Source organism: Lissotriton vulgaris, chromosome 8 (genome assembly GCF_964263255.1).
Source record: "Lissotriton vulgaris chromosome 8, aLisVul1.2, whole genome shotgun sequence".
Classification (NCBI taxonomy): Eukaryota; Metazoa; Chordata; class Amphibia; order Caudata; family Salamandridae; genus Lissotriton; species Lissotriton vulgaris.
Window position 1 is genome coordinate 886,548,804 of NC_141696.1, and position 20,309 is coordinate 886,569,112.

Below are 20,309 nucleotides of genomic sequence, written 5' to 3' on the forward strand. Positions count from 1 at the left end.
ATCATCACTCATATTCCAGGTCATGCTTGCACTTTACATCCTATACCAGGAATGACGTCACATGTGGCATATGTATTGTGCCCCTAGCCGGGCACCCAGTTCGCATACTACGGTATCTGTAGACTAAGAACTAGCCACCCTGCAGGCACCTAGGGGTTTGGGCACATAGATGAGATAAGTGATGGCGCAACCGATGGCGTCCGCAAAATGTTAGCCGCTGAGGGTTAAAATGCCTTACTTAATTCGTGACTACCTTCCAAACAATTGATAATGGAATAATTAAAGAAATTACATATTACTCTTTCAAACTCATGTGCAAAGTCATAGACTCCATATATACCCAAAGTAGGCTTTTCCGTTTCCATTTTGTCCTTATTCAACTACAATTGTCGATCTTTCAAACCCAAAGCCCCCAGAGCGACGAGTTTCACGACATAAATTAGGGCCATTATTATACCTTTACGTGATACCCCATGTGTAAAATGCATACATTTCATGTCTGATATCTGTTTCGAACTACTGCTTCAGAATGCATTAGTGTAGTTTCTTCCTGCTATAGATATCCACTATTACCGTTGGGTAAAATCTTAGTATTAAGTTTATCCACCTTTAATGTCTAAGAGGCTGAGTCAGCATAGCAGAAAAGCAGACCCTTAATCGACCCCCCACAGCATACCACATCACTAGCTCTGTGGGACACCACAGTATGAAGTCTCAAATTTGCAAAATTTGCCAAGCACAACTATGCCAACTGTCAAATTCTGGCCATTATCACTAAAATAGCTGTGCGGAACCTCTTGGGATAACCATGGGTGACAGTGACCGCTTGATGTTACATTCGTACTATTTATAGGGACGAATCTTGCCCTATCAGGTCACTGCTGCAGTGCCTAGAATATGGCTCTGTTGTAACTTGGCTCGATTCGAACACGCAGAAATGAAGCACCTCTTCCTTATCTACTTGTTGCTGCAGCCCCCCGGGGACCAGGTAGTCCTAGATCGGACCACAACAGATGGACGAGGGGGAGGAGGGATGTAAGGGGGTACACATAGTCCCCAACAAGCTGTGTGCTGTGGCAACACAATCCGCACATAACGGTGTGTGCTTCGTACTGATATCATAAGCGCTTCGGGGGAGGAAGGGACCCGCAGCCATGGTTACTATCGCACACGTCCCCTTAGTTAACACCAAGATAATAATCACTGCCTTGACGGACAATGCGCTATGTAGTCCATGAAGTAATTTGTAAGACGGTGCTATATTCTATCCGAGATGGGACCCAGCATTAGTAGGTTGAGTGCCCTATTCCAAGAAATAATTACCTTCGAAATATAGACATGATTAGGAAAACCTACAAATTCTAGGATGTTGAGCAATTCCCATAAGACTATCCGGTATTTTCTCATTTCCGAACCTGTAAGCCCGGTCCGTTTAGGCCCCGCCCACACACTCGTGGTATCCACTGTCTTCCCGCCCTCTAACCACCATGATGGGCGGCTCACTCAAGTGACCCCTGCGCCCTTCGGCGCGATTGCATAGTAACACACACATGGTCGCTCGAACTAGTTGGAGCTCAAATTTTTGTGATTCAATCATTGTCCCAAAAACCATCCCGAGCGTCGCCGAGGCCGAGCACAAGTGACCCCTGCGCCCTTCGGCGCGATTGCATAGTGCAACACACATGGTCGTTCGAACTAGTTGGAGCTCAAATTTTTGTGAATCAATCATTGTCCCAAAAACCATCCCGAGCGTCGTCGAGGCCGGGCACAAGTGCCTTCCTCCCCAATCGACTAAGGAACATCTGCTGTGATGCTGGATAGAGGCCTTTGCATCCCTGACTTTCACGAGCGCAGACCGCCACACCCGTGCTGTCCCTGTGACCAGGAGCTTCCTTCTCTCCAACTGCATAACTGATCTTTCTCTGACCTTTTTCACACACAAGAGGCAAGCAAACTCACCTGAAAGCCACGCCATCCCAAGGCTTGAACCCTGGTCTCCCCTCCCGGGTGACTGGACGACATTTAAATATGCAGCCTTCGCTTAAGGCGGGAAGCGCAGAAGCCGATTCCGTGCGGGCAGGACCCGCCCGCCCATCTGACTGCAATCACCCTTACTAATCATGGCATGAAATCAGTGCATCCCAAACTTACAACTAGGAAGTGAAAACGTGGTATATCCAATACAATGGTATATGCAATACATGATTAAAATATTGAATAATGGGAGAAAGTAGTAGAAGCATCTAAAAATTCCCTCTCTGCCCGGCCAAAGGTGGCCCGTGTTCAGTTTTTTCTCGCGATGGGGGACACTCCCCGCCCCCCTCAGCCCGCCCACGTCGACCAGGAAGGAGCCCGTATGCCCAGGAGTCCTGCCGGCAGCCGCAGACCCCAGGAGCAGACCTCATACCATCGCCCGCCCCGGATACCCCTCCCGCAATCCGCGGCTGCACACAGGCCCCCCTGGCACCCCCGACTCCTCACCTGGCGAGATGGACGGCTGCAATTTGACGCGCCTCTCCTCCTCTTCGCCTCCCGCCACACGCTTGGCTGAGTTGAATCACAACCCGATGACCTCCATCTCCGGACGAGGGGATACGAGGACATTTAAACTAAGGAAATTAAAACTAAGGAAATTTACAACTCGGATTAAGACCAAGTTTAAAAATTATACTAAGGGCTGTAGGAGGGAGGACGCTTCAGGGAGGCTGCCACGATCCAGTGCAACAGAGGAAGGAGAGGCCGGGGTCCCTGCCCCAAGCACCTAAATAGGTCACCAGGCTCCGCCCTCTGTCGCACCGGAAGTGCGTCCTCCTGCCCCTGGAAGTGATAAGCGGCCGGTCGCCCATTGGGGCAGACCGGCCGCCCCTATCTGGATCAGGTAGGGGGCGGGGGCCGGGGGGCCGGGCCCTAAGTGCGCGCTTGCCGATACTCAGCTCGCGCTTGGCATAAGGCAAAATGCCTTCCCTATCAGTGCAACAGAGCCAACAGCTGAAGTGCATGGCCTGTTGCCCCATGCATTATGTTGTGGTAGGCAGAAGCAAAATATGAATGACAGATTAAGAGACCAGAGGGCAAAGAGTGGTGATCTAAAGTCCCACTATGTATTCCATTTGTTTATGAATTGTTTTGATTACATGATGCCAGACCTAAACAGGATGTCAAAAATCCTGCATATTACATCACACGCTATAGATCATGAACCAATTGGTGAATCACACAACAAAATTATACTTTGCACTGTTTTAACAGCATTTGACCCCTCCAGATTAGAGCCCTCCCTGGTAGTAATTATAACCAGGGAAGGGAGGAACTCGGGAGATTCACTCCAAGCAATCTGCAGAGTTACATAAAAACTCAGCGAGATACCACAGAGTTCTGCAAGAAGATGGAATTTGGCAAATTGCGGTGCTGACTTTGATTTTTAGACCAGGAGCGTGCGTGGTCTGCGCTGTAAAAACAGCCCGAAAGTCGCTACGCAACATGCCAGAGGGAGGTGCTTCTTTTTGCAGCTCAAGTAGAATTTCTACTCGAGGGACAGCCTTCTCTATCCAAATCGTAGTGACCTGCTGCAACCGCCCGCTTTGAGAAATCTCTCCAGAAGTAATTTTAGCACCTGAAAATCATGCTACGGGACACAAATTCTCGCTCACCAATTGATGCTGGCGAGCTCACATGAGAAAAAACTCTCCCATGCAACGTTTGGAAGGGTTTTGCCGGAACTCAGTGTTCCAAGCGCAACGCGGAGTGGGCAAAACTCCGCAAACTTCGTCAGCGGATTAGAATTTAGTGCCCATCCCTGTGTGCAGCCACCTTCCCACCAAATAATTCTTTATTTTCAGAACAGGAATTATGACCTTCAGTTCAGGGTCCTGAAAAGTTCCTGCCAAAGTGAAAATGCTTTGTTCCTGACAGGCAGTCGAGACTTCAGTTCTTAAACCCAGCTACCAAACATAAAATATATTTTACGGTTTGTGTTTTCAAAACTCCTAAACATATTTACTTCTAACTAAAAAGGTTTTGCATTAGAATGGCTGCAAACATTAGCAGTGAACATTTCAGTGAGAATCCCACCTATATCATTCATCAAGAGTGACAATTCCACAAATCACATTCCTGGATGATTTTGGGGTAAATTCACCATATTTTGAGAAATATTTTGTGCAGATTTTACAAACAGCCAGTGTAATTTGGAAAACAAAAAATCATTTATACGGCTTAAATACGCATCTTAACCTCTACTGTAAGTCACTGTTGACAACTGTGTTGCATTTCATAATAATATATTTTGTCAACTGCCTACAATGCCCAAAGTGTAACATAGTTGCAATCCCCTGAAGGAGGGATTTTATGCATTAAGTAATTGATAATCTATAGGGAAAAATATAGTGCCTCACTAACTATCCTCATCACCTATGTTCGAGTATAAGGGTATAGAACCTAACACAGTTTGATGTCCGCATAATTGCATAGCAATATATTTATGTTTGGTGGTTTTATAGAGTGTATCAGTTACTCATAGAGACTGTCCAGGCGCTACAGTGGGCATACATCCTTAAAATGACATTGAACTTAGTATGCAGAACTAAAAAGCCAGACTTTCAGCAATCTTTTCAAATCCAAAATATCCTCCACAGCCCGCAACTGCTGTGGAAGGGTGTCCCAGTCTTCGACGACCAGGCAAGAGTAGGTGCTACCACCTCATCTTTTCCTTCTGAACTTGGGGATCACCACAAGAGAGAATTAGAAGAGCAAAGGGATCTCGGTGGAGGATGGGGGGTGGCCCTTTAAAAAAGATATTGGGTCCCGAGTTCTAAAAGGCTTTATGTGTCATCATAAGTCCTCCGCCAATAGCCTCTGCTCAAATCTTCAGGCATTTGGCCTATCTCAAAAGGGGTTCCTTGTAACACACAACAAAGGACACCTCTTGGACCATGTCTATAGCAACCTTGACACTCTTCTGGCCAAAGCCCCGATTCCTCTACCTTGGACCGACCATTTCTTAATCCCCCTTACCTGGCCTATAGGCACCCCCCCTACACCACAAACCCATGAGAAATATTGGGGTAGGAAGTGGAGCTCCTTATCGTCCCTTAAATGGGAACAAGCCCTCTTTAAAAATCCACCTCCAAAAACGAGCAACTCCAATATGGCAGCCCTCAACTTTGACAATTGGATCTCTGAGACTCTTGACCAAGTTCTTCCGAAAAGCTCTCGGCAAGCTATAAAAAGACCTAAAGTGGCTCCTTGGTATTCTCCCTCTCTCAGAACTTTGAAACAAGGTTGCCGCAAAGCGGAGAGAGCCTGGAGGAAAGATCGCTCTCAGATGAAGGGTTCAGAGTACAGGACCACAATTAGGCACTATAAAAATCAAATAAAAATCGCCCAAGCAGAGTTCTATGGAACTAAAATCACTCAGGCAGTGAATGCTCCTAGAGAAATGTTTAAGATCGTAAAATCTCTAATTTCTCCTCCCCCGGAGCTTCCAGCTGCGGATGGTGCACAGGCTCGTTGTGATAATCTTGCCACTTTTTTCTCTCAAAAAATCCAAACAATATACTCCCTGTTTCCAACAGGGGGGAATGACCTGGGTCTGACTTTTATGTCAGATTTCGACCTACCTTTGTCCTGTTCACTGGCCACCCTTCCCCTCCTGGATCTTGTTTCTTTGGATACATTGGTCCACAAAGTTACCTCTGGATCCCCGAACGACCCGGCCCCCCCACAGGCCCTAGTTAAAGTGATGGACACTATTGGCCCGCACATTTTAGACGTCCTTAACACCTCCATCTCCTCCAACTCTGTCCCAGCCCCATGGAAGTGTGCGATGGTTAGGGCCCTGTTAAAGAAACCAAATCTGGACCAGAATGACCTGTCCAATTTTCGTCCAATATCCTTACTCCCTTGGATGAGTAAATTGGTGGAAAGACATGTCAACAAGGTCTTGGTGGACTATCTGGAGTCTAACAGCCTACTGTGTGTTTCTCAGACGGGGTTCCGTCCTCAGCATGGTACTGAGACGGCCCTTCTGGCAGTAACGGAGGCAGCCAGAGCCATAATGGACCAGGGAGGAAAAACAGCCATTATTTTGCTCGATCTAAGTGCCGCGTTCGACACAGTTAACCATGCCACTCTATTACATCGTCTGAAGAACATGGGTGTGTCGGGCGCGGCCCTTGCATGGCTGACCTCCTTCCTGGACGAGCGATCCTTTCGGGTGTTCGAGGGTGAGGGGGTTTCATCAAAGCATCCGCTTAGGTGTGGTGTGCCTCAGGGTTCCTCCCTGAGCCCCACCCTTTTTAACATTTATATGCAGCCGCTAGAAGGGATAGTCCACCCGTTCGGTGTGCGTATTATTACATACGCTGACGACACCCAACTGGTGGTCTCCCTGGACCACGCGGAGGGCTCCTCTAACAACTTAGGCCCCTGTCTAGAGGCTGTTGCTAAGTGGATGCACTCTTCCCACCTTAAGCTTAATGGGGAGAAAACCGAGATCATGTTATTGGGCAACTCTCCTCTGACCAACTTAATTTCCATCTGGCCCTCATGTCTCGGTGTCCCCCCTCCCCCTAAGCCTCTGATAAAAAGCTTGGGAATTTGGCTCGATAAAGCACTGGACTTCTCAGCTCAAGCCAGCAAAACTGCCTCCACCTGCGTTGGGCTGATGAAAATGCTCCGCAAAGTGCTCCCTTTGCTCCCAATCCAGGCGACGAGGGTCATGGTGCAGGCCCTTGTACTCTCCCGCTTGGATTATGGAAATGTGTTATATCTGGGAGCCCCTGCGGCAGTGGTCAACAGGCTCCAGGTCACCCAAAACTGTGCCGCACGATTGCTGTTTAACATCCCTCGCTGGCAGTCCGCCAGGAAGGCGCTAAAAGATCTCCACTGGCTCCCGGTGGCTGCCCGAGCACAGTTTAAAGCCATGTGTATTCTACATAAATCTCTTCATCGAACAGGCCCGGCCATTCTACATCCTCTAGCGTCACTCTACACCCCTTCCAGAGCTCTTCGCTCTGGAACACTGTATCTGGCAACTTCGTCCAGAGTCAAGAGGGCCAGATGGGGCGGCCGCTCTTTCAGCCATACAGCGAAAAGGCTCTGGAACTCTCTGCCTGTGACCCTGAGAGAAGACAGTAACTTACAGTCCTTCAGGAAGGCCTTAAAGACCTACCTGTTTGCAAAAGCGTACTAACTACCCGTAGGTCCGACACAGTAATCAGTCTAAAGCGCTGCGAGGCCTCCGGGTAGTTATGCGCTATAGAAATGTAATTTTTCATTTCATTTCATTTCATTTAAACCTCACCTGCTCCTTGATGATATACATAAATCAGTGTATTCTGACAGAGAAACACTTTTGCAAATAGTGCATATTTATAAGAAGAATGAACATTGCTACCATGTGATTCATTAATGCCTTTCATGTTATGCTTCTGCATGACTCCCTAACAATAGATGTTTGTGGTGCCACCCGATAAGGAAAAGGTTCCTTAGAGACCGAGCTAGGTAATGTTTTATTAGGTATGCTGACCCACCAATTGCTTGCTTACCATGCACCCCCACACCACTAGGGGTTGCCATAACATCGCTAATGGGCAACCGTCATAGCCAGGCATATATATATTCCTGGTCCCTTGATGGGGAGGGGCTGTGCCTGTTCCAAATACATTTTCCCACTGATAAGTCAGTGACCCAGTGTTGTTGACAGTACCAAGGTGTCAATTGACATGCGTCTTCTATATGCTCGGATAATGTTAGATCAGAGACCTTGATGCATGTTAACATGGACATACTTTCTGCACTGCATGAACTGCAGTACATGGCAGAAGAATTAGGGCTTAGCAAATATTATATCTGCTCGATTGGCACACATTTCTGCTGTTCACATTCCAAGGCCAGCGAAGGATTTTACAGTTCCCTACAGCATGTCATAGCAGCTAGAGATCTGCAAGCAGGCTGACCTTGTACAAAATCTGTAGTGGTGGAACAAAAATATGCAACTTCCATGTGCTTCCAAAAAACCAATATATTAATTGCTTTAATTTTGTGTATCAAATACAGGCTTCGAACACAGGGAGCTCTCTTTTCTCCAAATGGCTAATGCATAAAAAGGGTACAAATAACTCTGACAATTGGAGAAGGGCAAACAGACTGACTTGGTTGTGGAGAGAGATGCTGAAAGTCAGGTCTCAGAGTTGAAGCCTACTGGCTTACATGAGTGTGGGGGAACACACGACTCAGCAAACATTATGATAGCATAATATAGATAGCTGTATGCCAGCTACACATATTGGGGCCCACTTACAAGTGCAGATTTCAAGGATTATTATTAGTTCAAGTTCAGAAATTTGTATAGCGCACTACTCACCCAGAGGGTCTCAAGGCGCTTGAGGGAGGGTAGGTGCTTTACTTATTGAATAGCCAGGTTTTTAGTTGCTTTCTGAAGGAGAGGTGGTTCTGTGTAAGGCGGAGGTGGGTGGGGAGAAAATTCCAGGTTTTGGCCGCTAAGTAGGAGAAGGATCTTCCCCCCATGGTGGATCTATGGATGCGCGGATTGCGGCGAGGGCTTGATTGGACTATCGTAGTTGGCGGGTGGGGGTGTAGAAGGACAGTCGTGTGTTGAGGCATTCGGGTCCTAGGTCATAGAGGGCCTTGTGTGCGTGGGTGAGGAGACGGAACGTTATTCTCTTGTTGACGGGAAGCCAGTGGAGGTCTTTCAGGTGACCGGAGATGTGAGCTTGACGGGGGATGTCCAGTATGAGTCTGGCTGAGGCGTTTTGGATGCGTTGGAGTTTTTTCTGTAGTTTGGCTGTGGTTCCGGCGTAGAGGGTATTTCCGTAATCCAGTCGGCTTGTGACCAGTGCGTGGGTGACCGTCTTTCTTGTTTTGGTGGGGATCCAACGGAAGATTTTTTTTGAGCATGCGTAGGATGTTGAAGCATGATGATGAGACGGCGTTGACTTGTCTGGTCATCGAGAGGGAGGAGTCCAGGATGAAGCCCAGGTTACGTGCGTGATCTGTAGGTCTGGGTGCTGTACCCAGGGCTGGTGGCCACCATGAGTCATCCCGGGCAGAGGGGGATGATCCTAAGATGAGGACTTCCATTTTGTCCGAGTTAAGTTTTAAACGGCTGTTCTTCATCCATTCGGCTACTTCTTTCATTCCTTTGTGTAGATTGGTTTTGGCGGTGTTTGGGTCTTTGGTGAGGGAGAGGATCAGCTGGGTGTCGTCTGCGTAGGAGATGATGTTGAGGTTGTGTTGTCGCACGATGGATGCGAGGGGACTCATGTAAACGTTGAAGAGGGTGGGACTGAGTGATGATCCTTGTGGTACACCGCAGATGACTACGGTGGCCTCTGATTTGAATGGGGGGAGGTGGACTCTCTGGGTTCTTCCGGCGAGGAATGAGATGATCCAATCCAAAGCTTTTCCTTGTATTCCGACGTTGCTGAGGCGTTGTATAAGGGTGTTATGACAGACAGTGTCAAAGGCGGCGGAGAGGTCAAGTAGGACAAGGGCAGCTGTTTCTCCGTTGTCCAGTAGCGTTCGGATGTCGTCTGTAGCTGCGATGAGGGCGGTTTCGGTGCTGTGTTTGGCTCGGAAGCCGGACTGTGAGGGGTCGAGGGATTTGTTGCATTCAAGGAAGGCGGCGAGCTGATTGTTGACGGCTTTCTCGATGACTTTGGCAGGGAATGGGAGGAGCGAGATGGGGCGGTAGTTCTTAAGTTCGGTGGGGTCTGCTGTGGATTTCTTCAGAAGGGTGCTGAGTTCGGCATGTTTCCAGATTTCCGGGAAGGTAGCGGAGTTGAAGGAACAGTTGATGATATCGCGGAGATGGGGTGCGATGATGGAGTCTGCTTTGTTGAAAATGTGGTGGGGACATGGGTCGGTTGGCGATCCTGAGTGGATGGAGTTCATCAGGCGGATGGTGTCTTCAGTGGTGATTGGGTTCCAGGCGTTAAGGTTGTTAGAGTGCTGTTTTGGTTCGGAGGTGGGTGGAGTTGACTGGTCTTCGGACTGGTTTTCAAAGCTGTTATGTATGTCGGCGATTTTGTTGTGGAAGAATGAGGATAAAGAGTCGCAGAGGTCTTGGGAGGGAGTGATGTCGTTGGTGCCGGCGGTGGGGTTGGTAAAATCTTTTACGATGTTGAATAGTTCCTTGCTGTTTTGGGCGTTGTTGTCAAGACGATCTTTGAGTGCTGATTTCTTGGTGGATCGGATCAGTTGGTGGTGTTTGCGGGTGGCGTTCTTGAAGGTGGCAAGGTTGTCAGTGGTTTTGTTTTTTCTCCAGGTTTTCACGAGGGTGCGGCAGAGCTTCTTGGATTTCTTAAGGTCATCGTTGAACCAGGGGGCTTTTTTGCAACCTTGCTTGATTTGATAGTTTTTCAAGGGTGCTACTTCGTCGGCGCTGAGGGTGATCCATTGTGTGAGGTTGGTGGCTGCTTGGTTTGGGTCCGATGATTTGGCAGGAGGGTTTAGGTGAAGGGAAGAGGAGAGCTGGGCGGTGGTGATTTTGTTCCTATTTCTTCAGGGGATAGGTTGTGGGGGGTTGTGGGTTGTGGTCTTTTTGTAGTTGAAGTGAACGCAGCTGTGGTCCGTCCAATGGAGAGCTGTGGTGTGATCGAAGGAGATGTGTTTGCTGGAGGTGAAGATTGGGCCGAGCGTGTGTCCGGCAAGGTGGGTGGGGGTGTCAACAAGTTGTTTGAGTCCGAGATTGGCCAGGTTGTCCAGAAGGGTGGTGGTGTTGCTGTTGTTATTCTTTTCCAGGTGGAAGTTGAGGTCTCCCAGTAGGATGTAGTTTTCGGAGGGGAGGGCGTGTGGGCTGATGAAGACAGTGATGTCTTCGCTGAATTGTGTGCGGGGTCCTGGAGGTCTGTAGATGAGGGTGCCTCTGAGTTTGGTCTTGGGGTCGATGTGGATCTGGAAGTGAAGGTGTTCGGCGGTAGCGAGGTGATCGTCGGAACTGGTCGTGATGCGGATGGTGTCCTTATGGACGATGGCTATGCCTCCTCCCGTTTGGTTGATGCGGTCCTTTCGAATGATTTTGTAGCCGTCCGGGATGGCTATGGCGATGTCAGGCGCTGATGAGGCGTTCATCCAGGTTTCTGCAAGGAAGGCGATGTCCGGCGATGTGGTGTCGAGTAGGTTCCAAAGTTCAATGGCGTGTCTGTGGACCGAGCGGGTGTTTAGCAGGATGCACTTTAGGTGGTTGTTGTCGGAGCTATGCTTGGAATTAGTGGATTTGGTGTGGGTCCTGATGCAGTCGAACTTGCAGGTGTGGCAGGTGAAGGGTCCATGGGTGTGTCCTGGGGCGGCTTGGTAGCAGTTTGGGAGTCGGCCGGGGTTAAGTGTTGTGAGGGATGCGGCGTCATACGTTGTGCGGGAGAAGTGGGAAATACGGGGGGCAGGGGGTCTGGCGCTGGGCGCGGTCCAGGCGTGGACGGGCGTAGACGGGCTTACCTTTGGCGCGCATGGGGCGCGACCACTGCGCGTGAACGCTGCGCGCAAAAGCATCTGTCATATGTGGATATTGGGGGGGCGGGGCGAGGGAGGAGCAGCTGGGAGGCGGGAGCGGGGTGGAGATCCGGGCAGGGAGGCACAACAACAACAACAAAATCAAAATGGCAGCACGCCAAAATTGTTACAGGATTGGGGCACAATCACTAAAAGCGCGATGCTAATGGCAGTGGCACCGGCACAATCAGGCAAAAATGATTACTTCAGGCAGCACAGCACAATTGAAAACAAAGTTACCGCGCACTTTGGCAGTCTCGCGCTACGTAATAAATATGCTTGGTAATTAAATAAACAGTCAGGCAATCTAGCGCTACGTTATAATAATGCGCACGACCTGGCAGTAGCAATAGTGGTAGTAAGGCGAGGTGGCAGGCAGCAGTTTGGCGGTAGTGCTACGATACCAGGTAGAGCAGGGGAGCAGCGTGAGAAGCGGCCGCTTCTGGTGGGAGCAGGGCGGTCACAGCGCAACAAGCGGGAGAGCGGGGCTGATAGTATCAGTGGGAGGGAGGAGCAGCTGGGAGGCAGGAGCGGGGTAGAGATCCGGGCAGGGAGGCACAACAACAACAACAACAACAAAAACAAAATGGCAGCACGCCAAAATCGATACAGGATTGGGGCACAATCACTAAAAGCGTGATGCTAATGGCAGTGGCACCAGCACAATCAGGCAAAAATGATTACTTCAGGCAGCACAGCACAATTGAAAACAAAGTTACAGCGCACTTTGGCAGTCTCGCGCTACGTAATAAATATGCTTGGTAATTAAATAAACAGTCAGGCAATCTAGCGCTACGTTATAATAATGCGCACGATCTGGCAGTAGCAATAGTGGTAGTAAGGCGAGGTGGCAGGCAGCAGTTTGGCGGTAGCGCTACGATACCAGGAAGAGCAGGGGAGCAGCGTGAGGAGCGGCCGCTTCTGGTGGGAGCTGGGCGGTCACAGCGCAACAAGCGGGAGAGCGGGGCTGATAGTATCAGTGGGAGGGAGGAGCAGCTGGGAGGTGGGAGCGGGGTGGAGATCCGGGCAGGGAGGCACAACAACAACAACAAAAACAAAATGGCAGCACGCCAAAATCGATACAGGATTGGGGCACAATCACTAAAAGCGCGATGCTAATGGCAGTGGCACCGGCACAATCAGGCAAAAAGGATTACTTCAGGCAGCACAGCACAATTGAAAACAAAGTTACAGCGCACTTTGGCAGTCTCGCGCTACATAATAAATACGCTTGGTAATTAAATAAACAGTCAGGCAATCTAGCGCTACGTTATAATAATGCGCACAATCTGGCAGTAGCAATAGTGGTAGTAAGGCGAGGTGGCAGGCAGCAGTTTTGAGAATATGACCTATCCTGGGGGTTTCCTTCCTCTTGTGTGGAATAGATATCTGCACAGGGGGGAAAGAATGTAGCTTCTTGTGCAAATGCACATTTTTTCCTCCACAGGGGAAACATTTCTCCCAACCGAGAAAGGACTTCCCCAAACCGCAAGAAAATCTGGGGATAATCCACTTCCCTTTCCTTCATGGAAATGCAGTTACTCTAGCCTTAGTTTGACTACATCTCTGACTATTTCCAGGGAGGGAAATTGGTAGAGTGGAGTTTGGGAATTCACACAAACTTAAACATTCTGGAAGATGGTAGGGTAGTCATGAGTGTACTTTTCTACGTTGTCCTCCATGTACATCCTTTGCAACAATTCGTCCTTGGCTCCTGTGCCTTCTTCCATGGGAAAGCAACGTTTCCCTTATTGCCTTCAAGCAATGCCATTGTAACTTCTTCTCTCCTTGCCTAGCTGTTAAAAGAAATACATTAATTTGCCATAAGAATGCTTCTCCGCCTGCAATGTAGAATGTGAGAAAGAACAGCTTCCACATTGTACATGAAATTCAGAACATTAATCTTAAAGCAAGAGTAGTCAAGGGTTTTCATTTTAGGCCTTAAGCTTTGACTAACATAAGAACGTATCACTTAAGCATTGCAAGTTACATAACTATTTTGCAGTTTAACTAACACATTGAACTAGGCATGGAAACTATCATTATTGAATACCTAGTACATGCGGTGTGTCAAACTGCAAAACACAGTTTCTTCTGGTTAACACTTTCTGCTCGTTACATTTAATTCCTACATTACCTTCTCATTCCTCTTGGCGGTGAACTAAAATGTCACGTAGATGATTGACATGGTTCATAATTCTAACACTCAAATTAACACAAGACACAATTATATGCAGGTGTGCTCTACATGTGATTATGATGAACCCCTACAAATGAGGAAAGATGCAGTATGAAACTTCCACTCCATCACATGTGTACGTCTCTTTAAAGTTTGGTGTTAGTGGTTATTCACACTGTGCATCGAACATAGTTAAATCCATACCAAAACCATTTTGCATCCATAATGGCTGCCACTTTTGTAAACTGTAAAGATAACTGCTATTAAGGATACAAATCTATCTTGCTTTTATAAGTAAATAATTAATTTCCAAGTTAGTGCTCTCCTTCTAAATCTCCCATGTAGCCCGGTTTGGGGAGCACATATGTCTTCGCCATGGAAAGCAGAGAGCCCGAGCCAGGAACCCATGCCTCACAGCTGCAAGTTTAGTCACTGCAGTTACAACCGTTTTTGTCAAACATTTTCAAATTCTTGCCACTTCAATTAGAAACACCCACTCTGACCAAATTTCTCAGGTGGGACATGTGTGTCCCTGCCTCACTAACAATACAACTAAAATTCACTTCACATCAGGGACAGGCTTAACAAATTAAGCCCTCACATGATGGAACAAGCCAGGGTTATTACATGATCTACACATTATTTCTTCATTGCCCAGGTAAACCACCACCACCACCAGTACCACCACCAATACCACCATCACCAATTTCACCACCAGCAATACCACCACCACCAATACCACCTCTAATACCACCACCAATACCACCACCACCACAAATACCACCAACAATACCACCACTGCCATTATCACCACCAGCAAAAATACCTCCATCACCACCAATACCATCATTACCAACACCAACACCCACCACCAATACCACCACCAATTCCATCACCTCCAATACCTCCACCACCAAAACCACCACTAATACCACCACCAATACCACCACCACCACAATACCAATACCACAACCAATACCACCACCACCATTACCCCAATACCACCACCACCAGCAATACCACCACCAATAACACAAACACCAATACCACCATCACCACATCCAACACCACCAATACCACACATACCTCCACCAATACCACTGCCAAATACCACCACCAATACCACCACCAATGCCACGACCAATGCCACAAATACTTCAACCAACAATACCACCACCAACACCACCACCACCACCAATACCACCAATAACATCATCACCACCAATACTACACCACAAATATCATCAAAAATACCACCAGCACCAATACCACCACCAATATCACCACCACCATTAATACCACCATCAATACCACCACCTCCACCCCCACCAATACCACAAATACCTCCACCAGTAACACAAATACCACCTCCAATATCACAACCAAATACCACCACCACCTATACCACCAGCTCCAATACCATCCCTAATACCACCACCACCAATACCACCACCAATGCCACCCCCACCAATACCACCACCACCAATTCCACGAATACCACAACCACCAATACCACCACCACCACCACCACCATCAATACTACTACCTGCACCACCATCAATACTGCCACTAAATCCAACACCAATACCACTAATAACACCACCAATACCACCACCACCACCAATACCATAACCACCAATAGCCCCATCACCATCACCAATACCGCCACCAATACCACCACCACCACCACCAACACCACCACACCCAATAGCACCCACCACAGGCAATACCACCACCAATAATACTAAACACCAATACACCACCACCAAAACCACCACCAATACCAATACCAGTACTACCACCAATACCACCACCACCACCTATACCACCACTAATACCACCAAAAACACCAATACCACCACCAGTACCACCACCAATACCACATTCACCAATACCACCACCACCAATACCACCACTAATACCACCACCAATACCACCACCACCACACATACCACAACCAATACACCACCACCATCACTACCAATACCAACAATATCACCACCACAAATACCACCACCACCAATCCCATGAATACCACAACTGCCAATACCCCCACCTATACCACCAATACCGCCACCAATATCACCAATACCAATACCACCAGCACTAATACCAGCATCAATATCACCACCCTCAATAAGACAAATACCACCACCAATATCACTACCAAATACCAACACCAATACCACCACCACCAATACCACAACCTCCAATACCGTCACCAATAACACCACTACCAATACCACCACTAATGCCACCACCACCACCACCACCAATACCACCACCACCAATTTCACGAATACCACAACCACCAATACTACCTCCACCATCAATACTACCAATACCGCCACCGAATACAACACCAATACTACCATTAACACCACCAAAACCCCCACCACCATCACCAATACCACTACCACCAACACCGACATCCCTAATACCACCAGGACCAGCAATACCACCACCAATTACACCGGGTCTGAAGTGGCAGCGACAGCACTAGCTGCACAGGAAGAGACACACCACAGAGAGGCATTCCTCCCCTGCCCCCGAACCCGAAGAAGTGCACAATCGCACTGCACCAGGTACAATGTTACCGTGGATTGCCTAAAACAGGTTATTTATTTACTTATATTCTTTCACTTCGCCTTTTCACCTAACACTGGTCCTGAAGAAAGCCTACCGATCTACATAGGCACCAAGGCTGAAACATGTCGACCATTTTTTAAACACTCACTCATTAGTGTGCTTGAATTCCTTAATATTCCAGAGCAACACGTTCCATTATCGTGTACTATTACCCGAATCCAGACCTAATAAAACTTTGATTTCTTTTTTTAATTAATTTATTTTTTTTGTCCTCATATATGCCACCAGATTTTATATGCTCTAGATGGGTCTCGCTGTCGCCTCTTATACTGACATTTCCGAGTCCGCCCTGGAGACAGTATCATAGCAGACAGGGATGTCCCAGAGGTAGGTTGTTTTCCTTATCCGACTCCCCTTAGCCTATGATGGAATACTTTAAGCCGGGGAGGACAGGACCGACTCAACCTCTGGCATAATCATCGGACCATTTACTTATTGGACCAGACCTCCAGTTTAAACCAGACATTCTCAGTGTTCCCATTACGACCAACCATGTCCATCTTACATACTTCCATTATATGTTTTAAACATTCTGCAAATCTGGGGGGAGCAGTTGACTTCCACTCTTTGCAGATTTGTCTCCTGGCGATAACTACTACATAAAAGATAAACTGTGTATCTAAATTATTAATGTTATAATCTTTAGGTAAACCAAAGAATACAAGTCTAGGTGAACATAAAATAGTTGTTGTTAATACCTCGCCCAGGAAACCAACTATCGCTCTCCAATAATCCTGAATTACCGGGCACTCCAAAAAAATATGAACATCATCTGCTACGTCATGATTACAGCGGGGACAATAATAGTTATTTTGCGTTATCTTATGTAATTTGGCCGGGGTCCAGTAAACTCTATAGACTGTAAGTAGATGATTACGCCTTAAATTAGCTGGCTTGATTAGCCTCTGAGATAGAGTGAAAGAGTCGGACCATATTTTACTACATTCTTCGGGGAGTTCCGCTATTCTGTTTTCCCATAGGTTTGTCAATTCCAAATGTAGTTTATTCTCTTCATCCTTAATTAACAGCTTGTACCAAAAATATACTTCTCTAATCCATCTGCCCCCCCTGCGAATTGCATCCAGGAGTCCTGGATCTTTTTCCCGCTGTAAATTCTGACTTGACCACCAGGCAGATAATTGATAATATTTAAACCTGGTCAGATGTCCATTTGTAAGTTGTGCTAGGGAGTTCCAGTCCATTAGGCCCGAGTCTACCCATAGGTCTCCCCACTTCAGTAATCCATCTATTCTCAAAGGTTGTGAAAGCTGATCTTGGAGACATGGAGGTGTTCCCGGGGAATCCCATATTGGAGTGTGTGTTTGATAATAAGGAATATTGAAAACCTTCCGAATAAACCCCCAGTTTTTAAGTGCGGTGTAAAAGTATCTTAAGGCGAATTTATTAAAAAAAATTCTGGTCCCCAAACTTGAATAAAAAGTAGTCATGGCCATAGGGTAGATCATAAAGTAAAGCCTGGAACAAACGGCCCTGTGAAGATGCATCTAACGTATTTGCAAGTAGCCTAAAGTTTTTGAAATGAAAGGCATGACAATATGATAATAAATCTGGGAGGGCTAAACCTCCGATTTTTAGACCCCTCCTCAATTTTTTCCAGGCTATCCTAGAAGATTTACAGGCCCATATAAATGATCCAATCTTACCCTGGAGATTATTAATGTCTTTCAAAGAAAATGATAAAGGGATGGAGTTATACAAAAAAGTCAATTTGGGAAGAATAGTCATTTTGATAAGATTAACCCGGCCATAGATGTTTAGTGGCAGATTACCCCATCTTGTTAAGGTTTTATTAATGTCTTTAACTACTGTCTGCCAACTAAATAGCGGTCTGTTCTTTAATTCTTCAGTTAAATAAATTCCCAAGTATCGCATTTTTTGTTTTGCACCCTGTATAGGGATGTTATTATTCCACCCCATTATCTCTGTTTTCTCCTTATTAATCTGATAGCCTGATAATTTTCCAAATTCTTCTGATAAGTAAAATAGCCTGGGTATTGCTACAGAATGGTTAGAAGTATATAGGAGGAGGTCATCCGCATACAGGGCAGTTTTTAACGTCATGTTACCCAGCTTAAAAGGTTGAATTATATTGTCATCTCTAATACCACAAACAAAAGGCTCCATATAAACATCAAACAAAAGAGGGGATAAGGGACAACCCTGTCTGGTACCTCGAGATATGTCGAACCAATCGGATAATACTCCATTTACCAAGACTTTTGCCATTGGATTATGATACAATGATTTGACACCCTTAGTGAATGTTAGGGGGAACCCGAATGCCATCATTGTAGCCCATAGATACTTCCAGTTGACCTGATCAAAGGCCTGGGCCGCATCTATCGCAACCAAGGCAAGCGGGAGATTTTTATCATTAGCATAATCTATGGCCCCTATCACTTGGAATGTTAATTTGTTTAGCTGTCTCCCTGGGATAAAACCTCTTTGATCAGTGTGAATTATAGATTTTATTATCTTCGCAAGTCTAGTTGCTAGGATCCCGGAGTATAGTTTCATATCCGTATTTAAAAGGGAAATTGGTCTGTACGACTCTATTTTCTTGGGGTCTTTATTAGGTTTTACTATGAGCGTTATTGTGGCTTCACTCCATGAAGGGGGAATAGAGTGGCCGTGAGTTAGTAAAAGATTAAAGAGTATGCTAAGTGTGGGTAATAGCTGATCTATGTAGTCCATATAAATCTCGACCGGCAGCCCATCTGAGCCTGCAGCTTTCCCCCGCTTCATTTTCTTTAGTTGGTTTAATATTTCACCTTCTGTTATCTCACTTTCCAGATATGTTTTATCCAGTTCTGAAATTTGAGGTAGATTTTTCAGGAGCAACCAGGTTTCTATCTCATCCAGCTTAGGGTCTTTGTCTTCCATATAGAGGCTTCTCATGAAGCTCCTTGCTTCATCTCTGATCTCGGCATCTACCTCTATTAGGTCTCCTGTCTCTCTTTGTAGTAAAGCTTTAATGCAGTTCCTCGTTCTTTCTTCTCTAGATTTCCAGGCTAGGAGGGCTCCGCATTTTTCACCATATTCGAAGTTCTTTAATCTACTAGTCTCCCATTTTTCTTTAAGGATTTTCTCGTCACAGACTTTAAGCTGAAGTTGTAGCTCAATAAGTTCCTTCTCTAGCAGGTGAACCCTTTCGGAATTAGCTAAGATTGCGTTTTGTAGCTCAAAATCTTTTCTGGTTATTGCCGCCAGGTCTTCCCTTCTCTTAACTTTTATAGTCTTTCTTTTATAAGCCATTAAGGAACTTAAGACCCCTCTCAAAAAAGCCTTATAGGCTTCCCACACTACCTGGGGGGTAGACGTGCCTGAATTTATTATAAAAAATTCTGCGTTTTTTTTCTTTAACATCTCTTTTTACCTGGTCATCTAATAAAAGTGACCTTTCCAAGGTCCATCTTATTTTTAAAGGACTTAAGTTCAATACAATTACCATTTCCAATACTGCATGGTCTGACATCCCTACAGGTATGAAGGAAAGGTGATTAATGTCTGTGAGGAGATGCTGATCAACTAAAAAATGGTCAATCCTAGAGTAATTCTTATATTTCTTGCTGTAGAAAGTAAATCCCCGTAAAGATCTGTATTTTTTCCTTCATACGTCTAAAAGACTGAAGTCTTTCATTATACCGTCTAAGGTAGCGAGTGATTTTGTGGGAGCGTGATACTTAGCTTTGGAAGTTCTATCTAGCTTCTGGTCAAAAACCAAGTTGAAATCACCTCCCAGGATTACCGGGCCAGTTGACCTTATTAATGCTGTCGCTAGCTTGGAAAGTGGTCCGGGGTTATCATCGTTTGGACCATAGTATACAGCAAGTGTATATGGGATATTTTGAATATGTATTGCTGCTACCAAACATCTTCCTGATTGGTCTGTCTCATATTTTTTCAGACTTATCCCACAATTTGCGCGAATTATAATGGAGACCCCCCT